At 39.4% G+C, this 21,326-nt stretch overlaps 1 protein-coding gene across 1 annotated transcript in view; it reads left to right on the forward strand.

The window, feature by feature from the left end:
• The first annotated feature begins 17,969 nt into the window (after nucleotides 1–17,969).
• CCDC126 (coiled-coil domain containing 126) overlaps nucleotides 17,970–21,326 on the forward strand; it is a 47,234-nt gene continuing 43,877 nt past the window's right edge. Inside the window, exons 1-2 of the mRNA XM_012640688.1 lie at nucleotides 17,970–18,196; nucleotides 18,579–18,670. The gene's annotated coding sequence lies outside the window, so the exon portion shown is untranslated. The remainder of the gene's footprint in view (nucleotides 18,197–18,578; nucleotides 18,671–21,326) is intronic.

Below are 21,326 nucleotides of genomic sequence, written 5' to 3' on the forward strand. Positions count from 1 at the left end.
ATAGTTAATAAAGTGAGCGAAGAAATCATATATAAAATAAAAGCTGAAATATTTACATTATTCACTTCGGCTAGATTCCATGAAGTCATGTTAAATAATTATACACACACACACACACACACACACACACACACACACGCACACACACACATACTGGAACTACCAGAAAAAGCAAAGAAGTGGAAAATTAAGGAATGGTACACTGGTTGTACACCTGTTGTAAAAAAAAAAAAAATACAGGCTTTTGGTTGAGAAAAGATTTTTCAGTTTTAAGCATTGTTTCAAAAGATAGCCGCAAGCAAGTCTGCTAAGAGAGAAGTCTGGGAGGCCCTGGAGGCACATTTTTTTCCCTCCTTTAGTAGCTTAGCAGGGAGCTGGTTCATTAGGATTGAGGCTGTCTGCAGAGGGACAGCTAGACTACTGGCTGACACCAATGTTCCCAGACCATAGAGATTCTTCAAGGTTGTCCCCAAGGCCCTTGGTATAAGACATCAGTCCTAGCCTTAGGAGTTTTTCCTGGACCTGAGATGCCTTGATATATTTTTTGTTTTTTGGAGAAACTAGATCTTCCCTACTCCTTCTTAGTTCAATTGGTAAATATATAACATGGGGAGAAGGCAAGGTTCTTTCTCCTTGATTGCTGATTGTGGCATGTCTAGTCCCTTGCCTCAGGTTGGCCCCAGGGACTTTGGCCACAGGTGTATTCGGAACATCTATGCCAGGCCTATGTTATGAAAAGAGAGAGTTCAGGGCACTGTGAGCTCTCTATCAGTAAATCCTGAGTTACGGATGCACCACGTGGTGCTGGTGGTGTATGTCTCTGACTTCGTGGTATCCCTCCCCACCTCCACACGCAATAAAGCCTACGATAAAGGCCTTGCCAAAATAAAGTATACATGCCATAATTTTAGCCAAAAATCCAGAAATATTCTTGAAATCTTTTACGCCACTTTAAATCTGTTGATCTTAATTGTGCCAATAGCATTGTTATTCTTTGGAATAAATCAATGATTATATACGATATGTTGGATCTGCCCAAACATTGAACATCTCGATGAAACATAAACCAAATCACTCTTGAACACACGATGAAAATGCTTACTAAATTTTGTCAAAGTGATTGAATTTAACTTAGACAAGATACACGATGCATTGGAAAAGTTAAGTAAAACAATAGAAGGTCCTCAAGCAAAGAGCAATTTGTGGCCTTTATGAGAAAATTAAATTTATTTTCAAGTTGCACTAGTCATAGTTTTTGGTATAAACTGTTTATTACTATTACTAATATTAGCAAAGCTTTACCAAAAAACACATATCTAAGTTTCATTTCTGAAAGAATAACTTTTTTTAATATTATATTGTTCTTCTGAAACAAAAGATATTTAACAAGTTGACATTCAAATAAAATATGTGGAAATTAGAGCAAAGAAACAAAAAGTTGTATGTAAATTTCATAAATGGGAAGATTCATATACAAATAACCCTCATATTAACTTCCATGGAGTATATTTTCTGGCTATGATAGATTAAGATGTGGTCTCGAGTAAAGAGACAAAATTGATTAGCAAACTTCCAGTTTTGGTTTTCTTTTTATAAAACTTATTTATTTTTTCTTTTTCTTATTTATTTTATTGATATATGTTAGATGCACACATTTTCTGATTTTCTTTGTAATACCTCAGCATTGAACATTTTGAAAGAAGAACTTAAATATTTTATGAATATATATTGTTTTAAGAAATGAAAATTGCAATAAAACTGAAAGTGATTTTTACAATAAAATTAAAATATTTTTGTTATAATAATTTATTGGCTGGGTGTTATAATGATAATTTATTTGTTATAATAATAATTTAATGGCTGGGTGTGGTGGTTTACACCTGTAATCCCAATACTTTGGAAGGCCAAGATGAGAGAATTGCTTGAGGCTAGGTGTTCAAGGCCAACCTAGATAATATATTATAGTAAGACCAAGTTTCTACAAAAAAATTTTAAAAATTAGCTGGGCTTGGTGGCTCATGCCTGTAATCCCAGCTACTTGGAAGGCTGAGGCAGGAGGATCCCCTGAGCCCAGGAGTTTGAGGCTACAGTGAGCTATGATCAGGTCACTGCACTCCAACCTGGTCACAGAGCGAGACCCTGTCTCTAAAAGAAATAATAGTAATAATAGTAACAATTTATGATATGATTACAAAGTTTCAACATGATGTGGTATCATTTTATTATCATGGTAAAGGTAATAATAGTGGTTACTTTGTGTGGGTTCAGACTAGAAAGTGGCATGAGGGAGCCTTCTGGGGAGCTGATCTATTTCTTGATCTGGGTGGTGGTTACATGGGCATAACCATGCAAAAAGGTTTTGAGTTATACACGTAAGCATTGTGCACTTTACACAAGTTATACCTTGATATAAAAGTTTAAAAATTCATGGTTCATTTTTGAATCTAAGTATGGTATCAGCTAACTGAAATTTCTCCAAATTAATTTAATTAAAAAAACCATGTAGGCCGGGCGCGGTGGCTCACGCCTGTAATCCTAGCACTCTGGGAGGCCGAGGCAGGCGGATTGTTTGAGCTCAGGAGTTCGAAACCAGCCTGAGCAAGAGCGAGACTGCATCTCTACTAAAAATAGAAAGAAATTAATCGGACAACTAAAACTATATAGAAAAAAATTAGCCGGGCATGGTGGCGCATGCCTGTAGTCCCAGCTACTCGGGAGGCTGAAGCAAAAGGATCGCTTGAGCCCAGGAGTTTGAGGTTGCTGTGAGCTAGGCTGAGGCCACTGCACTCTAGCCCGGGCAAAAAGAGTGAGACTCTGTCTCAAAAAAAAAAAAAAAAACTATGTAAAAACTATAACCACTCAGGAATGTTTGTTTACTTTGGTCTTACTGCCAGTAGAAAACAAAATAGGGAAGTTTTGCTTGCTATGATATAGTGATTTTGCTGAAATGAAGGCAAGAAACATAAAGTGAATAAATATCTAAATTTTGAATTATATATGTTTTTTTATAACTCATTCAGATGTCACCAGTACATCAAGAGAATAAGCAGGCATGGGCAAAAATAATTAAATTTAGTCCTCTTGGATGTTATGCCAATTTTAAGTCATATAAAAGTCAGAATTTTACAGATATGTTTCAATTTTGTCCTATTTGTTGTTTTTTTTTTGAGACAGAGTCTCACTCTCTTGCCTGGGCTAGAGTGCTGTGGCATCAGCCTAGCTCACAGCAACCTCAAACTCCTGGGCTCAAGCAATCCTCCTGCCTCAGCCTTCCAGAGTGCTAGGATTACAGGCATGAGCCACCGCTCCTGGCCTGACTTTTAACAAATAGAATGTGGCAAAAGTGACACTGTTCCAATTTCAGGCCTACCCTTTAAGAAGACTGGCAGCTTCCACTTCTACTTTCTTGGAATGCTCAATTTTGGGAGCTCTGAGATCCGTGTCAGAAGTCCAGTTACCCTGCTGAGGAGGCAACATGAAATGACCACGTGGAGAGACACAGACCAAGGCCCTGAGACTACATGGAGACAGAGAGGCTCAGCCTCCCCAGGACGCTGGCTGAGCAATCCTCCCAGCTGCCTGCCAAGGTGCCAGAATTCGAAGAGTCATCTGGAACCTGTTCTGCCCAACTGAATCCCGAGACATGGAACATAAGAACCACCTAGCTGAGTCAGTTGACCCACAGAATTGTAAGATAATAGAGTGGTTGTTGTTTAAAGCCACTAAGTTTTGGGATGATTTGGTCTGCAGCAATAGATAAGGGACACACCCCTTGTAATCTGTTAAGAATGCTGCCATTTCTTCTTTTCTTTACCATGAAAGCTGTGCGATTCATGGTGATTTTCCTTTCTGCTTTCACTTCCAGGAAACCAGAACTCTTTTGTACTCATTTTGAGTTTCTTCTTTTGGTTAAGTTTTTGCTTTGTTTTGTTTTTTAGTTTAGTTTTTTGTTTGTTTGTTTGTTTTTGGTATAATCATCCTCTCCCTAACCTCCGTCATCTCAACTGGGCACTGCCATTCTACTCCTAGGAGGAGTGTTTCATTCCCTTGCACTTTGAGACTGGTATAAGTCCATGCATTTCATTAAAAATTGTTTCATATCCTTTTGCAAAGCGGTAAGGTAAAAGCTGGAGACAAATTTATACAGTGAATATGGGGAAGTGAATAGCATTGTGGATGTGACCACAAGTTTACAGTTAAGGTACACATGGCTCTGAATCTTGGCTTTACCCTTACTAGCTGTGAGATCTTGGGCATGTTAATTACCTACTCTGAACCTCAATTTTCTTATCTGTAAAATGGGCATAATAGCTACATGATACAGCTATAAAAGTAAACTGAGACAATGAAATAATTAAGAGACAGAGAAAATTCCTTAAATGACCAAATCAGAATCTAAAAATATACAACATCCCATAGCATCAGGCTAAATCTGCCTAAGTGAAATTTGTAAGCATAAATTTAAGACAGTAATTTTTTAATCCAACTTATCTTTTTATTATCTGTGATCCAGGACAAATTATTTGAGCTTTTAAAGCCTTAGTTTCCTCGTGAAATAAAACGTTAACATAAGACTCTTCTTGGTCCCATTTTGAATGACCCTCCTCCATCAGGTGATTATCATATTCCCAAATTCCAAAGTGACAGGTAAGATCACCAAATCTGGAGTTGAAAAGGAGGTGGCTGAGAACTGATTTCCTAATCCTTAGCTGACTACATTGCTCTCCCTAGGGGACGGCTGGCAGTTAGAAGAGGATGTTTGGGAAAGAGTGTCATTGTCAGTATTCTGTGAGGCTCTGACCCCAAACTGGGATCCCTTTCATGTATTACACTTACTTTTATGTGTATTTATTCTCCCCTGAACAGTTCCTCAACCTTTCTTTGTTTTTCATGACCTTGACATTTTTGAAGAGTAGAAGTCATTTGTTTTGGATTATCCCTCAATTTTAGTATATTGGGTGTCTCCTCATGATTAGACTCAAGTTTTGTATTTTTAGCAGGAATGTTTCATAACTGATGCTGTGCTCTTCTTAGTACATCACATCAGGCGGTGTATGGTGTCAGTTTGGCCTATTACTGCTCATGCTGACTTTGATCATTTGGATGAGGTGTTGTATGCTAGGTTTCTCCTCCATAAGGTTACAATTTTCCCATTTGTAATTAATAAGTATCTTGGAGGGAGGTACTTTGAAACAATGGAAATCTCCTGCTCCTCACCAAACTTCACCAACTAGTTTTGATATCAACTAATGATTCTCACCAGAATCAATCAATACTGTGATGATTACAAAATGAAAAGTTGGAATTAAACCAATTACATGAGACTGGACATTTTAATTACTGAACTGAGACTGCATCAGAGGCTTAAAAATAAGACTTTTTTTTTTTTTATTTCAGCATGTTATGGGGGTACAGATGATTAGGTTACATATGATGCCCTTACCCTCCCTCCCCCGCAAGTCCGAGCTTCAAGTGTGTCCATTCGCCTGGAGGTACGCATCTCACTCATTGTTTGTGCATATGACCGTCCCCTCCTCCCTCCTCCCCCCTCCCCCTGCCCAACATCTAATACATGTTATTCTTATATGTGCATTTAAATGTTGATCAGCTAATAGCAGTCTGATGGTGAGTACATGTGTTGGTGTGGATGTGGAGAGGTAGGAACACTCATACACTGCTGGTGGGACTGCAAATTAGTGCAACCTCTGGGGAAAGACTTTTTTTTTAAGAGACAGGGTCTTGCTATGTTGTCTGGGCTGAAGTTAAACTCTTGGGCTCAAGCAATTCTCCCACCTCAGCCTTGTGAATAGTGGGACTACAGGTGTGCACCACCATGCATGGCAAAAATAAGACTTTTTACTATCTAAGAATGACCAGATAAGTCACAGGGCTTGCTTTAGATTTCATCTCTAAAGAACAGGTTTGAATGGAAAATGGAGAAAAGAAAGACAGTTGTTTTTCCAATTGTAACTTATGAATCCTCCCCATTCAATGTATCACCTATACTCATATCTAATATGACATGGTAATAGGGCTTACCTCATAGATCATTGAAGAAAGTAAGTAGGATAATGCAAGTAAAATGCTAAACACAGTGTTTAATATGTTAATAAACTCTCAGTTAATATAGCTGTTATTGTTGCTATTATCCCTGAGTCCAAAAAAATTACCAGCATGAGTAAAAGTGAGGGAGGTATCCCTTAATTATAGCAGTATGTATATTTAAGAAATTTAGAGATTTTAGTTGACTCCAAATTTAACAAAACCAATAGTGTGTATGGTTCTGAAAAAAGAAATATTTAGAGGATATCTTGCATTCAACCATTAAAGTGGCTGCCTTTCACTTTAGGAGCAATAAAGACAACTGGAGTACGTTGAAAAGACAATAGCCAGATGGAGAGGGGACCCAAAGCTATATCTCACAAGGGGAAAATTAAGAATTATTACTTTATGTGGCATTTACAAAAAATAGACACAAATTTTTCCATCCTGGTATGCAAGGCCCTTTGCATTGTGACTTGGCTGCTATTTTTAATCTGAGCTGACTGGTTTATTGTTTTGACCAATAGAATGTGGCAGCACTGTCATTGCGGGAGTTCTTAGCCTGGGTCGTAAGAGAACTGTAGCTTCTGTTCTTGCTTTCTTGCTGTCTTGATGAAGTCTAGACCCTCTGGGGACAAGAGACAGTGTGGAAAGGGAGGCCAAGCTGACAACCAGGATAGCCACCAGACATGTGAGGCCATCTTAAACCACTCAGCCCCAGTCAAAGTGCCAGATGATTGCAGCTGCATAAGTGATTCCAAGGAAGACCAGCAGAAGAACCACACAGCTGAGCTCAACCCACAGCTGAGCTCAACCCAAATTGTTGACCCTCAGTACTGATAAACCTTGGAACAGAGCAGGCACAGAGGGAGTACAAGGAGGATTATTCCTGAGGGTATGGTCAAGAACTCAGGCGAAGAGGTAGCTGGCACAGGAAGTAAGATTTCTTTTCAATATATGGAAGAATTTCAAATGAAGTTTCCTGAAGATGAAATAAACTTTCTTTGAAAGTAATGAGTTTGCTATCACTCGAGTTTTTTTGTTTTTTGTTTTTTGTTTTTTTCATATTAATAGAAAGGCTGGGTTACCTTTAGATGTCAGGGATGATGTAGAATGACTGCATTCAAGTTTTGTATGGGTCCCTTCTACCCTTAGAGTTTTGGATTCTGAGAAAACGTCTCTGCACATCAGTTTGGCTTGGCAGTTCTGAACATACTTTCCTTTTATTATTCACTACAGTAAAATTTTAACAGTTTTCTAAAAGTTTACAGCAACAAAGATGATTCATTGCAAACATCTGTCAAAGCTATTGCTTTTTGTCCTTTCAGTTTATAAAATTGCAGTTTGAGCTCTTGAACAAACTGCTCTTTTCTTCTGAGTCCACTGGAATTTTATAAATTCCAAGACTCATTTTTTTCTCGTATTAATATTTCTGAAATCAGGATGTGTCCTATAATCACGGTCAGCCAGGTGGAAGTTATAACATAGATTTAATTGTCTACACACATGGTCATAGCTGCGCAGATTGACATCACTTCAACTGAGTTACATGCTTTATTGGTATCACATGCATTGAGTGTAATTGCTATTCAGAGTGACTTACAGCATGAATGCCAGTAGCTTGGTAGAAAATCGCAGAGAAGATTGGGAGCACTCTTTCAAGAAATGCTGGCCAGGCGAGGTAGCTCACACCTGTAATCCTAGCACTCTGGGAAGCCAAGGTGGGTGGATTGCTTGAGTTCAGGAGTTCTGAGCAAGAGCGAGACTGCATCTCTACTAAAGAAAAATTAACCAGGCATTGTGGCACATGCCTGTAGTCCTAACTACTTGGCAGGCTGAGGCTAGGAGTTGGAGGTTGCAGTGAGCTATGATGATGCCACTGCACTCTAGCCTGGGCAACAGAGCAAGACTGTCTTAACAAAAAAAAAAAAGGAAACAAAACACCCTCCTCACAATCTCCTTCCCTTAATATAAAAAAAATTTATAAATAAAGATAATGAATTAAAAAAAAAGAAATGCTGCATCACCAATACTCTTTATGGTAAGAAGGATGATTGTGTAGAAAAACTCTAAGTTATAGAAAAACACTGTATGATAGTTTAAATAGAAGTAATTTTCTTTCATTATAATTTATAAAATAATGATATGTTTCATAATTGATGGCATTTATTAATACTGATAAAATAGAGTAGCTACTAATTTAGCAAAACTGTATTAGTGAGTACTATGTGTTGGCCAGACACAGTATGAAGAGTTTTACATGGATTACTGCAGTTTAATTTTCACTGGAATTCTACCTAGTAGGTGCTTTTAGTATCCAGTTTTTTTATTTTTTAATTTTTCTTGGAGATAGGGTGGAGTGCAGTGGTATGATCAGAGCTTACTGTAATCTCAGACTCCTGGGCTCAAGCAATCCTCCTGCCTCAGCCTTTCGAGTAGCTGGAACTACAGGCATGGGCCACTGCGCCTGGCTAATTTTTCTTCATTTTTTTAGAGACTGGGTCTGGCTATGTTGCTCAGGCTGGTCTTGAATTCCTGGCCTCAAGCGATCCTCCTGCCTCAGCCTCCCCATTGCTGGGATTACAGGTATGAGCCACTGCACCTGGCTCTTGAATTTTTTCTTTTTTTATATGTTTTTCTTCCCTCTTTATCTGGATCCAAGGATCATTAAGTCAAGAATCATTTTTTTTTGTTTTGTTTTTTGTTTTTGCCTCATATTTGGGTCTTTAACACCCTGGCATGTGCCTGGTTAGTGCATAATAAATGTCCTAAGACAGAACAGAATCTTACACTCTGTGTTCAGACTTGGTCTTAGGTTACAGTCTTTCTCTGGGGGCTATGTCAGGGCTCATTTAGTTGCAAGAAATAGAAAGTATAGTGGAATTTTGTCCTTTTTTGCTAGTTTAGTATCTAAACCCTTCCTATCTGGGGATTCCTCATTAGGTGGCAGCTTTTGCAGAGACTGCACCGTGTTCCCCTTCTTGCTTTCTTGGTTGTCCCAGAAGGGAGTTTCTTCCTCCCCCACCCTTTGCAGCAAGGACACTGGCAGGTGGCCTAGACTTGACCCTTCGGCCTCTCCCACCTGGGTCTTTAAGTTTGGAGCAAATGATGCAAAGGTGAGGAAATAGTTAAGATTCATTAAATCTGCAGAGCCTAGCAGTGTCACATAGCAGTTGTGGAGGTGTTCTGGTCAGACTGTCCTTGTTAAAAGACAGTTGGGCCACTGGACATTCCAGTGGTACCTTGATTCCTATCCATTTTCTCAGTTCAGGTCTTTAGCCTCTTATCCATCTATTGAACTCCTGATATATTTTCTTTTTTTCTTAAGATAATTAGAGTCAGTTTCTGTTGCTTGCAATCAAAGACTCCTACTCATCCCTTCAATCAAGGTGGCTTCTGGCAAGGTGAATTTATACAGAGATGTCTCATGGAACCAATTTCAGTAGGCCTTCCCTGACCACTCTGTATAACATAGTCCCTTCCCCCCGCACTGCCACTATCCTCTTACCTTCTTTCACTTTTCCTCATATCATTTGTCATCTCTTGACATAGCATCCATTTGCTTATTGCCTGTCTCCCTTCACTGGACCATCAGCTTCTCGAGAGCAGGGGTCTTGATGGCTTACTGCTCATTCTTCAGTACCTGCTGCATTGCTGAGTGAATACTTAAATAAATGAAGTCAAAGGCAGAAACAGAACAAAAGCTCATGAGGGCCTGGAACTGAAAACTGGAAAACCAACAGGACCTGGAGCAGGTTCTTTCTCAAGGGACTTTTCTAGGGCCACATGTTTGTTCATTTCTACTTTTCCCTTTCCATCTGCTTTTTTGCTTCTCTCTATAGACTAGGATGAAGCAGGGAGGAATATAGAGAAATAAAATATTTTAAACCAGAAGCTTCCAAACCTCGTGTTTCATTAGAATCATTGCAGGATCATTTAAAAAACATTGTTTCCTGGGCCTCACTCAAGACTCCCTGAATCAAAATATCCATGGACAGCGTTCTGGAATCTACAGTTTTAAAATTCATATTTAGCGAGAGAGGCACTGGTTTGTAGATGTGTCTTTGGGAAACTCTGCTCTAAGAAAATCAAACTTTTCCCGAAATAGTGATTTGTTTGTTTTCATACAGGGTCTCACTCTGTCATCCAGGCTAGAGTGCAGTGACTTGATCATAGCTCACTGTAACCTTGAACTACTGGGCTGAAGCAATGCTCCTGCCTCAGCCTCCATATCCCACCAAGCCTGGCTAATTTTTTTATTTTTTACTTTTTGTTTCCCAGGCTAGTCTCAAGCTCCTAGCTTCATCCCAAAGTATTGGGATTACAGGCATGAATCACTGTGCCCAGCCAAACTTTCCACAAAACATTGGTATAGAGTTGACTTTAATAAATGTTCATTGAGAGCATCTAATATGAGCCAGTCCCTGGTGTAGGTGCTGGGAGACTGTCGGGAAGAAGATCTCATGCAGCTGATGATATCCTTGCGGTTAAGCCCATACACAGGAAAAGGGATTTTTAACCATTTTCCTGGATATTGCAAACTGGAAAACCAATAGAATGGAATTTTCATCCACCCTATTTCTGAAGTGTCTAGATAACAGATTGGTATTGTTATTGGAAGAGGAGAGACTAGATGAGATGCCAAAAGATCTAGTTTCTAATCTTGCCTCTACTACCATCATGCTGTCTTCTTGGGCAAGTCACTTCACTCTTCTGAGCCTTTGTTTCCTCAACAAAATACTGAGATAATAATATTTTTTCCATGTATTTCTCAAGGTATATAACCAGTTGATGAGATAATGCAAAAATGCTTTGAAAATTATACAAATGTCAGCCACTACATTGTTTCTATAGATCCTATAGTTTCTGTAGGTTTTATGGAAAATTTTGATTATGAGTTCCCAACAGTCACATTAACAGAAGAATAGGGTTTCAAAGTTATCAACGAATGTCCTTTTATGATTGTACTTTACCTATCCCCACCTGGTCTTACTTCAGCACATTATAAACATTGTATGATATGTATCACTGGTATTAATATATCATTTAATAATAACTTGTATTGCTCTTTAATTGCTTTCCTTGTTGGATTTGTTTTCCGAACCTCCTTGTAAAATCATCAGGTGTGGGCCTGTGTCGTGCTTGCTATGTGTTCTTCAAGGCACCAGGCAAAACCTGGGCAGTTGGTGCTCCCAAAATACTTGTTGATGGAGTGACTGAATGGAGGAAGTTATTTGCACGATAACTGGGAGTGTATGCCCCGTTTGTTATCAACCAAATGAGGAGACGGTGTAGTTAACGCTTGCCAGTTTTTTCCTTCTTTTCCTCCCTCTCACTTTTTGTGGAATCTGAGAGAGATGGCTGACAGGATGTGGGTGGAAATAGATGGATCCGACAGGGACTAGATGCAAGGCTGCATCTATCTGTTCTGCTCAAGGACTATCTGTTCTAAAGGATTGATTTGAGCAGTGTATAATGGGGAGTGTATTGGAATGTGTGAATTTTATAGAACACATTTAAAGTGGAATGCGTGACAGACAAAGCTCTTGGGATTGCAAGAATTAAATATAATAAAGTTAGGTAATGCTTAGACCAAAATATTAATACAACTCTTTACTATATAACATCTTTTGTCTAAATTCTCAGTGTCATAAATCTTTATTGATTAGATCTCATAATCTATTTGAGAAAGAGTAAGTAGAGAGGTACCTATACATTTTTTAGTGAGTGGGTAAACTAAGACATAGCCAAGTAAAGTGACTTAATCCTTGGGATTTATCAAACACAACTATTAAAAATTGAATCCATTTTATCTAATTTAGAATATTTTGAGAACTTAATTTCTAAATCTAACTCCTCATGTGGGGAAAAAAGGTATGGTAACGAGTTTTGAATGCAATAGCATTCATCACTTCATATACTTTATATGGGGTAATTATTCTGAATTTTATAATAATGAACAATGTAGTAATTTTTGTAGTTAGCCAAGTTAGCAAGAAAATATACATATTTGTGCCTTCTGTTTGGTTAAAATCCATCTCACTGAATGTGTGTGAGTGTCATGACCTTGAGTCTGCTAGGAAATAACAATAGTTATTATGATTTTGATAATTTGAATGTTCATCTTTGCCTTTTTTTGTCATTTATAGCTAGGAGTTTTAATGAATAAGATCTGCTTTCTATAAGGAAGGCCTAAATTTGAACTGGGGCAAGATATGATGAGTTCTCAGCGTAAGGGATGGAGAATTCAAATACTTGTCTTTGTCTAAACTGTTTATTACACTTTCAACTAGGAGCTTTTCTCATGTTTAGCAGGCCCCTCTCACATTTCCAAACCCCATAGAAGAGAGGCAGGTTAGGCCCCTTCCTCTCCTGGCCTGTCAGACTGCTCCAGACTAAATGTTTTGGATTGTTATATGGAAAAATAGAGTTTTCCATTAAGGGTCAGGCACCTCTCACAGCCCAGTGGAAGGTGCATCCAGATTTAGGCCTTTCCAGCAATGGTGTCCTCGAGGGAGGCTCACTTCACTTCTGACTTGTTTCTTTTCCTTCTTTTTTTTTTTTTTTTAAGAGATGGGATCTCGCTCTTGCTCAGGCTGGTTATGAACTCCTGAGCTCAAGCAATCCTCCCAGCGTGGCCTCCCAGAGTGCCACAATTACAGGCGTGAGCCGCCATCTCCCGCCAAACTTCTAACTTGTTTCTTTCTATTACTGTTCTGCTCCCCACTTCAAATTCTCAGGAAAGTACCACCTCTGCCCTCAGGAAAGAGGCCCACAAGTCTAGTCAAGAGTTCTTTTCACACTCTTAGCAAATCTGAGCAGTACTTCAGGCCTGAGCTGTGTCATACTCTGCCTCATAAATAAGAATGGAAGTAGGTACTCCAATTCCAATTCCTTCTCCCAGTTCAGTTTCTAACTTTTTCTTCAGAGACAATACCAATAATCCCTGGAAAGGCTATTTTTCTTGTTAGCATGATATTATTATACTAGTCTTGCCTTTTAGGAACAGACAACCTTCTCCTCTATTGTGCTGCTGAGGAAGTGGCGCTTTCCCACCTGGGACCTGGCACTAGTGGGCTGTGGATTTTCTCCTTGATTGCAGAAAGGAATGGCTTCAACTCTCATTGAATTCATCAGAGCAGTCAATTATGTTCTTTTGATTCTAGGTCTATCTTTGACAGATGAATGGAAAGAGTTTGGCGATACATCCCACTGCTTCTAAGAGAATGATTTCCAAATCAAAAAGTTTTGTAGAAGATAATAACAATTGTTATTATTTTAATCTCTTGAGCCTTCCAACTTAATTTACTCTTCGTCTACCAAGATGCAGGATAGAATTGAGGTGTCAGGAAATCTTGAAAATAGCATTAGATGAATATTTAGACACAGGCCAGGGAAGCCTCTGTCAGAGAGTCAAACAGCATTTATTAAATATATACAGTATCAAGAGATTTGTGTACTGGGGTCACTAGGAAGGTTCATTCATTCACCGTGTATTTTTGATTGCTCTTACCTGTGTTTGGAAACAGTATATAGTGAGGTGTTTAGAATCCAAAGGAAACTGATTTAACATACATAAATATTAGGTAACAAAACAGTCCCGCGGACAAATGCAGAACCATCTCCCCACCTTAACACTTTGCATGGTTCCTTAAATTAAGTACAGGTTCTTTAGTTTGGCATTTAAAGCTCTCTAATTCTTGCTTTTTTTTTTTTTTACCTTTTTAGTTTTCTCATATATCTCTAGAGCAGAATTGTCCAATAGAAATATAATGCAAACCACATGTGTGATTTTATTTCTGCTTGTAGTCACATTTAAAAAGCAAAAAAAAAAATGAACTGGCCGGTGCGGTGGCTGACGCATGTAATCCTAGCACTCTGGAAGGCCGAGGTGGGTGGATCGTTTGAGCTCAGGAGTTCCAGACCAGCCTGAGCAAGAGCGAGACCCCCATCTCTACTAAAAAAATAGAAAAAAATTGGCTGGACAACTAAAAATATATAGAAAAAATTAGCTGGGCACGGTGGTGCATGCCTGTAGTCCCAGCAACTTGGGAGGCTGAGGCAGTAGGATTGCTTGAGTCCAGGAGTTTGAAGTTGCTGTGAGCTAGGCTGATGCCACAGCACTCTAGCCTGGGCAACAGAGTGAGACTCTGTCCCCCACCACCCCAAAAAAGAATTAATTTTAATAATGTATTTTGGCTGGGTATGGTGGCTCATGCCTGTAATCCCAGCACTTTGTAGGGCTAAGGCAGGAGAATCACTTGAGGCCAGAAGTTGAAGACCAGCCTGGGCAACATAACAAGACCTGTCTCTACAAAAAGTTAAAAAATTAGCCAGATGTGGTGGCACATACCTGTAGTCCCAGCTACTTGGGAGGCTGAGGCAGAAGGATCACATGAGCCCAGGAGTTCGAGGCTGAGTGAGCTATGATGGGGCCATTGCACTCCAGCCTGGGCAACAGAATGAGACCCTGTCCCTAAAATAAATAAATAAATAAATAAATATTTTATTTAAACAAATATATTCAAAATATTATCATTTTAACATATAATCAATATTTAAAAACCCTTAGAGATAGTTTACATTCTTTTTTTCAGACTAAATCTTTGACATTTGGTGTGTATGTTACACTCACATGCACATCTCAATTCAGACTAGCAAGTTCTCAAAAGCCACATATGGCTAGTGGCTACTATATTGGACGGTTCAGATAATCTCTACCCAGATTATCCCATGTTTTGTGCACACGACTTATATTGCTTCTTTTCCTTTGTGCCTACCTACCATGCAGACGTTCTCCATTCAGATACAAGTATTTTTGCCTCTCCTAATAGCAGTTATCATATTCTGCTATGGCTGTTTGTATGTTTATCTTCTCCATACCCTCTATCATAACGGATCATTTCATGATTTACTTGCTTCTGTGTCTTTAATGCTTTAATGTGCTCGTAATGATACCAGTGGATGCAGAACCTACGGTTATGAAGAGCAAGCTGTGGACCTCAGCATCCTTAGATTTTGGTATCCAAGGGGGCCCTGGAACCAATCTCTCACGGATACTGAGAGATGACTGTACTCTGAAAACTGCTTTATTCACATCAACTCATATTCTCATTTTAATTCTAGCAGTATCCTTTTGATATACTCTTACGATTGACATTTTGCAGATGGGGAACTGAGGCTTAGAGAGGTTATGGAGCTTGTCCAAGGTTATACACTTGTCGGGTCTAGAATTGAATGAAGGTAATCTGACTGTGGATCTCTGCTCTTTTATTTTTAAATTGGGAAACATAACACAAATGTGGAAAAATGTATAAATAATAAGTATACAATCTTAATGATTTATTTTCTTTGCTCTTGAGAGATTAATAAGAAACATGATGGGATTCTCAGATATTAAAGGCATGCCAGGTTTTCTGGGACACCCACAACAGTGTAACTACCACCCATACCAAGAAATAGATTTGTAAAATTCCAACCCAATGCCTCCTCACAATCTCAAATCCCTCCCATAGAACTTCCTCTGTCTTAGAGGTAGCTATTAACCTTTCTTTTGTGGTGACTAATTCCTTGCTTTCTTTATAGTTTTAACACCTAAGCATACGTTCTTTTTTCCCGTTTTTGAACCTTATAAAAATGGAATAACACGGTATATATATATTGTTTTGTGTTTTATTTTTCTTAATATTGTTTTTAGGATGTATCTATAGTGTTTAATGTAGCTTGTTCTTTTTTCCAAACTACTGTATTAATTTACTCTCTCTGTAGCAAAGTATGAGAATTCCCATTGCTCCACTCCTGGTCAACATTTGGAATTGTCAGTCATTTTTTGTTGTAGCCATTCTGGTGGGTGGTGTATTATTCTCTCAAGGTGGCTTGAATTACCCTGTTTTCATAGGAGGTTGACACTTTTCCATACGTTTACTGCTTGTTTGGATTTCACCCTTAGGGGTTGTTCGGATATTTTTCTTATGATTATAAATCTTTATATATTCTGGATACAAGACCTTTCTTGGTTATACATGTTGCAAATTCCTTATTTGTCACTGAGGCTTTCCTTTTAACTCTTTTAACAGTGTAATTTGATGAAACCAAGTCTTAATGTTAAGTTAGTCAATTTTATCCTTTTCTATTATAGTTAGTGCTTTTTGGATTAGTTTAAAAAGACTGTCCCCTACCTTTGAAGTCATGAATATATGATGCTATATTATCTTTAAAAACAATAAAAGCTTTATCTTTTGCCTTTCAAATTTGTGCCTATTATCCACCTAGAATTGATTTTTGTGTGTAATGTGAAGAGTCCAGTTTGATTCTTTTTTCCAAATGGAAAACTATTTGTCCCAGCACCAATTAATTACTGAAAACTGTTCTTTAGGAATTGCTTTGCATTGCCACCTTGACAATATAAATTAAATTTCCATGTATGGGTGAGACTTTCTGTGCTCTCTATTCTGTTCTGTAGATATATTGGCCTATCCTTGATCTAATACAACACTGCCTTAACTACTATCAAAGTTGAAAGAATTAAAGTGGAGTCACTTGTATAAAAAAACCCCATAACCCTGACAAATAGAGCTGGGGAAAACTAAGAACAGAGGGTTCTCATGCTTTTATGCCTGATAAAATTATTACAAAAGACCGCGCAAAACCCACAACCTTACGCAAAGGCCATCACAACCTTATGCAATAAATACTTTTGCAAGAACATCTGCCCAGCAACTGCCTGTCCAACCTCAGAATTGGATCACCCTCGTTATATTGATTCTTATAGCCAAGGAAGATTGTATTAAAAGTTATGTAATCCTCCTCATTTTTCCTTTAAAAATGTTTGTCTTTCTTTACCTCCCTGAATACACACATAGTTTACTATGACAGATGTATTCCCACTGCAATGAGCTATTTCTGAATAATTGTCTTTTTCTTTTAGAGATTCCCTGTTTGTTATTTAGATTGACAGCTTTATAATAAAGCTTGAAATCTGGCAGCACAGATATCCTCCGCCTCCTTCTCTTCCTCTTTTTTTCTTCTTCCTCCTCTTCTTCATCAATGCTTGTTTTTGCTCTTCCATAAAATTTTAAATTAGCTTGTCTGGTATCTCACACATACACACGAATCTATTGAGATTTCATCTGGAATTGCACTGGATCTATAGAGAAATTTGGAGAGACTTGATGTCTCCCAGTATTGAATCTTCCAGTCCATGGTTATATCTCTTATTTATTTAGATCTTCCTCACTGTCTTTCAATGTTTTCCTCAGACAGGTTTTGCACTTCTTTGATTGATTTATTCCTAGGTGCTTGATATTTGTTTGGAACTATTGTAAATGGTATGTTTTAAAGAAATTCTCTCTTTTCCTCACATATATAAACAAAAATTTATTTTTTAAAAATATGATTTTTGTATCTATTAACTTTGTTAAACTTTTTTATTATTGTAACAATTTACCTGTAGATTCTTTCGAATTTGCCACATACATAACTATAGAATCCGTGAAAAAATAATTTTCTTTCTTCCTATTTAGTTCTATTTTTCTTGCCTTACTCCACTGGCTAAAAACCTTCAGTGGCAATAAGGGATATTCTTGTCTGGAGCACACTTAATCACTACTAAGCTCCCTGGTCTCAAGTCACCAGCATTGGGAAGATCGATTCCCCGCTGGAGATTGGGGAGTAAATCGCCTGCCCCCTCCTTCCAGCGCCCGCAGCTAGTTAAGGCGGAGGATACGCCCTCTCGCAGGCTCATCTTCCAATCCGGAAGACGGAGTCGGCCGCCCCTCTCTGGTTGCCGCGCAACGGCGTCGTCCTGACCCGGAGTAGGTGCAGGGTGACTGGAAGCACGTGCCGCCTCTTCCTCATTCCAGGACTACATCCCCCACAATGCCGCGCGCCGCGGGCGGCGGGCCCTGGAGTGGGGGAAGGGTCGGGCCGGGAGGCGGAGCGGAAGCCGAGTGCGGGGAACGAGAGGAGTAAGATCTCCGCAAGCTGGGAACCAACCTCGTACTGACTCCCACACTCCGGCCTTTCTCTATCCCGACCTGGAGGCTGCTTCACGAGTGCCGGACTCAGCTGACGCCCGCTAATCGGCTTTCGCTGAGCCGCTCGGGCTCAGAAGCCCAGGGGCTTCGGCGACCGTGACGGGAAGCCCACAGGCAAGGTAATGGGGAGGGGGCGAGAGGGACGCGGCGGGTGGTGGCGTCTCCGCCAGCCCTGCCAGCGCCTTTCGCACAGCCCCTCCGGCCGCTCCTCCTTCGCCGCGTCCCCGGCCCCGATCCCCGCCCCGCCGGGGCCCCCACCGCGGAAACCCGGGTCGCGGACGGGCCGGCAGTCCCCTGCTGCGGCCGGGAAGGCTCTTTGTCCCTTCCTACGGGCCACGTCCTTGCCCCTCCGGGTCTGACAGCCTCGGCCCCGTCGGCCTGGGGAGGAGAACGGAGTGCGGCTCGGGCTGCCGTAGTCGAGCGTGGCGGGCTCGGTCCCGAGATGCCGGGATGGAGAGCCCCGGCGGCAGCCGCTCTCACTTCTTTTTCTGTTTTTGACAGCTCAGTTCTGTTCTACTTTGAGAGAGAGAGAGAAAGTCAAATGCCCTTTTTAAAATTAACTCCTTCTTCAAAACTCATCTCTTCGGTGACTGGTAAGGATGAACTTAAACTGCTATGTTGATTGTTGACTGTGGCGGTATTGTGGCTCAGCCAGCCGGGATTCGAATCCTGATTGTCTTACAGCCTGCCTTTGTGATCTTGATTAATTAAAGACTCAAAGCCTAAATTTTCTCATTCATCAAAACACATACCTCTAAGTTGTTAGAATTAAGAAATAATATACCTATAACGTCATTAGTTCTTCATTTGATGAAAAGATCCTTTGAATGTGATACTTTCATTAACTATGACTGAAGTGGCCTCTGCATTTAATAGTTGTGCTTTTCTTTGTTTAATCATTAGCATCCTAGTTTGTGTATTCTGCACTTTGTACTTTGTTCACCTTAAACCTAAGCAAAGCATTCTTTAAACTGTGCCATCTTCTTAATTTCCCCCGTTTTAAGATGGCTGAGAATATTCTTAGGAAATTGATGACTCTGCTTTTCTGTGGATCAGCTTTAGCGATACAAGGATTTATTCACCTCTCCCCGCCCCCCTCAGTGTGTCCTTTGAGGATCCTTAGAGGAGCTTAAGTGTTTGTTTTGTTAGAGAGAGCATCTAGGTGTTTTGCAATCCTGTCGCTGGGCTTTCTCATCTTTACCCTATGTCAACTTTTTTCTGCCTCTCTCTATACTTTCTCACTGATTAGTAATTTCTCCCCCTGTGGGATTTTTGTTTCCAAGTTGTAGTTTTTGTGCTCAGGTGTGTTGAATGAATGCAATATATTTGATAAGGAATGACTTGAAAAATTTCACGTTAATCTCGTTTCAGTTTCGGTTGTTCTTGCACTATTTTCTCCTGAATTTTACTGACATTGGTGATGAGTTTTTCTTCAATGAAATCTTTACGATCCTTAATTGAAATTTATTTTTCATTTAAAATGTTTGCTCTGTACTACTTTGAGTTCAAACACTATTGTACAATACGTGCAATAATTTGTCCTGAGTAAATGCTGTTTTGAAATATACAGTTGTAAGGAGGAAAAGGACAAATTGTGAGTGCAATGTTTTTAGTGACAGATGAATTTTTTAAAAATATATATGAGGAAGAAAAGCAAAATCTAATGAATGTATTTTATAAGGATAACAGAGAGCCAGAGAGTAAATAAGTTGAAAACTTACTTAATCTGTGCAAGAAGGCATACATACATAAAGATTTCTGATTCATTTTAAAATATGTTGCAGAAATACTTGTTTTGAGGAAATGTTTCTGTGTTGGTGTTATTTAGTGCAGTGTAGGACACACTTCTAGATCCTTAAGTGCAGCCTTTTGCCTGAATCCAAATTTTACAGAACAAATCCTTATAGTAAAGGGATTTGTCCTGTGAAGTTTGGATTCAGCCAAGGGGCTGCACTTCAGGGCCTGGAGGGCCACATGTGTTCTTGAGGCCACAGGTTCCCCACCCCTGAGTATAAGACCTTGGTCCTTGGCCTAGCTCTGTCCCTGTCTGTTGTAATCTTTGGCAACTTTATGGTTCTCAATTTCCTTCTCTCTAAAATAGTAAATTGGCTTGATTCCAAGGACTCTTCTAGCTCAGACCTTCAATGAGAAGGGTTTTTAGAGGTTCTTTTTAACATGGAAAAAAATTGGTGTTAACCTTTTTAATCGTTTATTTGTGTCTTAGGGTTTTTCTTTGCACCAGGTCATATAGTTGTTTGAAACCACCTTGAGGAAAGGGATATACATGAAAGAACTAGAAAACTGCCAGAAATCAGAATCTTTACTGACCAGTTCATCCCTCTCTCTCATAAGCTGCAATCATGTTCTCTGCATTTTTGACCCACTTAATTCTCTTTCTCCCTAATGTATCTCTTTTCTTTTGTTCATAGCCTCTGTACCCATCATTACACCTGCTTCTTTATAACTTAAGCTTGTCAATCCTCTAACCCAACTTCACTGTTTCTTTTTCTGAATTCTTCTTCTTCAGCTCTTTCAGCCAACCCCCCAATTTTCTCTGGGGCCTCTTTGTGTAGGAGGCCTCTGGCAAGGGTGCCCAATGCTAGTCTAGTTAGCTATGGAAGGGGAGGTGGGGTCATGTGACACAAAACATGATTGGCTGATGCTGTGACAGGTCAAGCTCTGTGACTGAAGTATCTAGTGCTGCACAGTATATTTTAGATTAAACTTTTACTATAGCACAGTGAGTAAGTAGTTTTCCTTTTGTCCTAACATTTTCTATTTTTATGCCTGCCTTTACCCTTTTTTCTCTTATCTATCGTTGTAATCTTCAGTGCTATTGTCTTCTCCTCCCTCTCCTAAATATGCCATGTAAAAATGATCTGATATCTTGAGACACATATTTCTGTATTTTAGCTGGAATTTTGGTGTAGCTTCTCATAAGGCAGTGCGTTTAAATCTACGACCTAATTATGGAGTGGATGGACTGTGTCCTGTGTTAAATTCTGCGTCTTCCCCCTCCCCCTCAGATATTAGCCTCAGCCAGTATTATACAGAGAAAATATTTTATGAATGGGCCTTTTCCCCTGAAATAGTATTCCAGGGTCAAGTCTGTGGAGGGTTTATTTTAGAGATAACTATCTGAACCTCTGAGCTGTGGTGAGCATACTGTGTCTTTTTGTATTAATAATAAATCTATGCCTCTGTAGCTGAAATTCCTCTGGAGGCTAATAGGCAGTAGTGCTTGTAGCA

The sequence above is a fragment of the Propithecus coquereli genome, unplaced genomic scaffold (assembly GCF_000956105.1).
Source record: "Propithecus coquereli isolate 6110/MARCELLA unplaced genomic scaffold, Pcoq_1.0 Scaffold156, whole genome shotgun sequence".
NCBI classification, from domain to species: domain Eukaryota; kingdom Metazoa; phylum Chordata; class Mammalia; order Primates; family Indriidae; genus Propithecus; species Propithecus coquereli.